The following is a 5,215-nucleotide window of genomic DNA, read 5'->3' on the forward strand; positions in this document are numbered from 1 at the left end:
CGTACCTGACAACTCTCTCTCACGCATCTCTCCTTACTTCTCTCCCTCTCTCACTCTCTTCCTTTCCCTCTTCCTCATTCTCCCTCTCTCGCCTCTTTCTCTCTCTCTCTCTCTCTCTCTCTCTCTCTCTCTCTCTCTCTCCTGCTTCTGTCTTTTTCTCTCTCTCTCCACTCTCTGACGTAACAAAGACAATCCTGTCAGAGTGGCAGTAAGAAGGGCAACCAGGTGTCAGCTACAGGTTGTGCAAATGCCCCTAAAAGCGTCAGAACTGGGAAACAGGCAGGATAGGGAGAACCGGCTGAGCTCATCTTATTCGGCGGCGCCGCTGCGGCCCTCTGGGTGGCAGGTAGAGCGTCGCTTTTTGCGGCAGGCACGGCTGTAATGACGACACACGGCGTATGGCCCATAAAACCTGCCCACGGCCGCCCTTTCCCGTGCTCGCCAAATGAAATGCTGCGCCCTCCCGACAAACTTAATTACGGTTTTGTTCCTTTCCGTCCACAAAAAAGGCCGCCTCCCGCCTCACCAACGTAGCTGGCGATGGCTTTGTTTAGCGGAATGTTGATTAGTCACCGCCGCCTCAAGCATTGCCTCTGTACCTGCTTTGCCACCAATGATTTCCAAACGATTTTCCCGTTACTGCTCTCTGCATAAATGTGCTGGACTTCCTGCTCTCAGAAGTCTGTGTTTTCGTAAATATCAGAGACTGTCACCTCTTCTCCACTTCCACCTACACTCTGCACTGTACGGCATGTGGCGCAGGGTAGATTGTGTACCACACTCGCTTCACCCTTTTCCTGTTCCGCTCGCGAATCATGTGTGTGAAGGACTACAGAAATGTTCAGATGTGTGTGAAATCTTATGGGACTAAACTGCTAAGGTCATCAGTCCCTAAGCTTACACACTACTGAAGCTAAATTATCCTAAGGACAAACACACACATCCATGCCCGAGGGAGGACTCGAACCTCCGCCGGGACTAGAAGCACAGTCTATGACTGCAGCGCCTAAGACCGCTCGGCTAATACCGCGCGGCGAAGGACTACACTGACGTGACAAAAGGCTTCAGACAGCAATATGTACATATACAGATGGTGGTAGTATAGTGTACACAATGTATAAAAGGGCAGTGTACTGGTGGAGCAGTCATTTGTACTCTGGTGATTCATGCGAAACGATTTCCGACATGGTTATGGCCGTACGTCGGGAATTTACAGACTTTGAACGCGGAATGATGTTTAGTGCTAGACAATGGCACATTTCGCAGAGACATAAATAAGGAACAGCAGTCGTCAGAACTCCCGTTTTAGCATTCGAAACCTTCTCGGAATATGCGATAAATTCTCGCGACACGCGCGAACACCGAGACGGTGTAATGTTTTGGATTACGACAAAGTGGAAAAGTTATGTTTCTCTGTGTGTAAAAGCAACTGCAAGCCGACCAAGGAACGCGAGTACGTGAAAAATTACGTAAGAATCTAGTACACGCAAAAACTGTACTGACAACACTACCGCAATTTCCTACAAAATAACGCTGACCTATTTCAGTTCCCTTTTTCATGTCTGATCACAACAGCCACTCATACAGCTGCAGATGACGTGCTAAATGCCGAAGAAACGACAATCAAAAACACAGGAAATACGGCGGAAATGACGATAACAAACACAGAAAACATTCTGTGACTTAAAATAGGTAAGATGTATGAAACGATTCACAGAATACAATATTTGAAACCAAAGAATACACGTGTAATAATGTTTCATAATGTTTACAATGGTGCTAATTTTTAATTTTCTACAATAAAGAAAAAGCCACTGATGATGACGATATTACCGCTGAAACTAGTTTGGGAAAGAAATTGTTGTTGTTGTGGTCTTCAGTCAAGAGACTGGTTTGGTGCAGCTCTCCATGCTACTCTATCCTGTGCAAGCTTCATCATCTCCCAGTACCTACTGCAACCTACATCCTTCTGAATCTGTTTAGTGTATTCATCTCTTGGTCTCCCTCTACGATTTTTCCCCTCCACGCTGCCCTCCAATGCTAAATTGGTAATCCCTTGAAGCCTCAGAATATGTCCTACCAGCCGATCCCTTCTTCTAGTCAAGTTGTGCCACAAATTTCTCTTCTCTCCAATTCTTTTCAATACCTCCTCATTAGAAGGCTACAACCCTGTCTCACTCCCTTCCCAATCACTGCTTCTCTTTCATGGCCCTCGACTCTTATAACTGTCATCTGGTTTCTGTACAAATTGTAAATAGCCTTTCGCTCCCTGTATTTTACCCCTGCCACCTTCAGCATTTGAAAGAAAGTAATCCAGTCAACATTGTCAAAAGTTTACTATAAGTCTACAAATGCTATAAACGTAGGTTTGCCTTTCCTTAATCTATTTTCTAAGATAAGTCGTAGGGTCAGTATTGCCTTATGTGTTCCAACATTTCTACGGAATTCAAACTGATCTCCCCCGAGGTCGGTTTCTACCAGTTTTTCTATTCGTCTGTAAAGAATTCGTGTTAGTATTTCGCAGCCTAAAACAAAAGTATTCATATCAAGGCAGACCCACAGTCCGATATTGGTGCTTCTATGCAGACACGGACCAAAGGAATAGCTTCAAGATAAAATGGTTATTTCCTTCCTAATGTTTTTCCCGTATTGCCGAAGGGAAAGCGGTTGTCGCAATGCCCCTGGACTCACTCTCTCTGTTATCTTATTCCCACGATGTCTACGCCAAGTATAGTTTGGAGGCAGTATAATGGCCGCACACACACCTTCTCTAAATTCATCCAACAGGGTTTGGCCGGAACAATGTTATCCTGTTCCAAAGATTCCCATTAGAGTATGACGAGTTTTGCCGCTCCACTTTCGTATGGGCTTCACAGAGCAGAGCGTCTACGAAAACGATCGATGTCTGCTGTCACGCCTCCTTTATTACGACTCGAAAAACTGGAACAGTACTCTAGATTTGGTCGTACTAGTGTCTCGTATGCGATTGCCTTTACAGATTGACGTACGGAAATGCAGGAGATGGACGAAAACATGGTAGCACCAAGGGCACAACATATTACCACGAGCATTACAGTCTAGGAAAATCGTTGGTATTCAAAACAGTTTCAAGTCGTTTCGGAATGGACAAATAGATATCTTCTATGGTTTTCAAGGAATCTTGTATCATTCTTCCTGAAAAATAGCGGCAAGGTCAGGGGACGATAATGGTGGTGGAGAGTGATCACGGTCTCTTCTCTCCAACATAGGCCACAAAGATTCAACAACATTCAGATCTGGTGACTGTGGTGGCAAGGACGTATGTGATAACTCATCATCTTGCTTACAAAATTAGTCCTGGATGATGCGAGCTGTGTGAACAATGGCCCTGTCGAATTGGAACAAAGCGGCACCACTGGGGAACAATCCTTGTACCACGGGATGGACCTGCTCAGCTAAAACAGTCACTTAATCCTTGGCAGGACTGCTACCTTGCAGGGTACCCATGGGGCCCATGGAATACCGCGTTGTGGCTGCCGAAATCATCCCCGATCTCCAACTGTGTTTCATTTTTGGGACGCAGACTCTGCCAGAAGGTGGAAACAGTGTGCAACAGGACACATCCGATCTAATGACTCTCTTCCATTGCTCCATAGCCCAGGTTTTTATAACTTCGGCACCACGAATTCGCCGGCCACTGTGGCCGAGCGGTTGTAGGTACTTCCGTTCGGAACGGCGCTGCTGCTACCGCCGCAGGTTTTAATCCTGCCTCGGGCATGGATGTGTGTGATGTCCTTAGGTTAGCCATTTGAACCATTTGAATCACGCTTTCCTGTTACGTGCATTTGCATCACAGATATGTGGCTCTGGAGTTCACCCCTCCCTGGCGTTGGTGCTGACAGTCCTTGCGAGTACGACATTCATATCTACAGTGACTTTTGCAGCTGTCGTCTTCTTATTTTTTGTCACTGTCCTCTTCAATGACCGTCTGTCGCGACCACTCAACACACACTTCCGTCCTCCTTGTCATTTAGCGTATATTTATTCGCTTTTCCTGTATACGGTATAAGCCATACGTGCCTCTTGAAACACGAAACACTTCGATTACATTGGTTAGGCAAGCAGCACCACACGAGCACCAACAGTTTGCGCGCATTCGAATTCACTTACCTCAGACACAATGCACTCACAGCTACCCCTAAATGTAAAACATAAAGTTATTTACGAAGTTTTTCTGAGGACGGCCAACGACCTTGCCGCACTGGTAACACCGGTTCCCGTCAGATCACCGAAGTTAAGCGCTGTCGGGCTGGGCTAGCACTTGGATGGATGACCATCCGGTCTGCCGAGCGCTGTTGGCAAGCGGGGTGCACTCAGCCCTTGTGAGGCAAAACAGGGAAGCTACTTGAGTGAGAAGTAGCGGCTCCGGTCTCGGAAACTGACTTACGGCCGAGAGAGCGGTGTGTTGACCACATGCCCCTCCGTATAATTGCTTGTATTACTTCATTTGAATTCTCAGTTATTATACAAACTAAATGGATTTTAACTTGATCTGTTTTCAGAAATAATATAGCATGATTAAGCTAAGATCTTCGCCTCAGATAGTCCCAGAACTGCTTGAGGTATCGTAATCCTCTTTTCATCCACATGATTTGGGAGAAAGTCATGACCAAGCAACCTACAGTCTCTTCTCACAGCTATATTGATCAAAGTGTGTTCCTTTTTCAAATATAACTGGAGTAAATTCTGGTGCAAATATCGTAGTTCTAAAAGAGACATATTCAACTGTGTTATCACTCTTCAAAACGCGATTCGTAGTATTAACTACTAAACGGATTGTTTCCGTACGCAGAAGTTTGTGATTTCGTGCCAGAATAAAGAAATACATCTCGTCAGATAAGGACGAAACACAGTGTCGCACTGCCACAATACCAGTGTAAACGGGGCACACAGGAAATGTAACTCTTATTCTGTCCGTGTGCAAGATCCTCTTGTTTACTAAACTTCCAGAAACCTTTGTGACAATAGCGACGAGTTCGTAGAAGAAGACATATGCGTCTTACAGTAAGACTGGTCGATCATGTTTATCCGAGCCTGTAACAGTACAGAAAACCTTTCTTTAATTACGTTTGTTAATCGGAGCGTAGAATTTCCTCCCTCCTGTTACGTGCAGTGCAGTAAATACTGTAGCGTACTGGTAACGTTCGCAGCTGCAAAAAGTCTGTGTAGCTACGAT

The 5,215-nt window shown here is 45.6% G+C and overlaps 1 pseudogene; it reads left to right on the forward strand.

Moving 5' to 3' along the window:
* The first annotated feature begins 4,222 nt into the window (after positions 1–4,222).
* Positions 4,223–4,340, forward strand: LOC126089820 (5S ribosomal RNA; annotated as a pseudogene).
* Positions 4,341–5,215: the final 875 nt, after the last annotated feature.

This window comes from Schistocerca cancellata, chromosome 6, assembly GCF_023864275.1.
Source record: "Schistocerca cancellata isolate TAMUIC-IGC-003103 chromosome 6, iqSchCanc2.1, whole genome shotgun sequence".
In the NCBI taxonomy this organism is placed as follows: domain Eukaryota; kingdom Metazoa; phylum Arthropoda; class Insecta; order Orthoptera; family Acrididae; genus Schistocerca; species Schistocerca cancellata.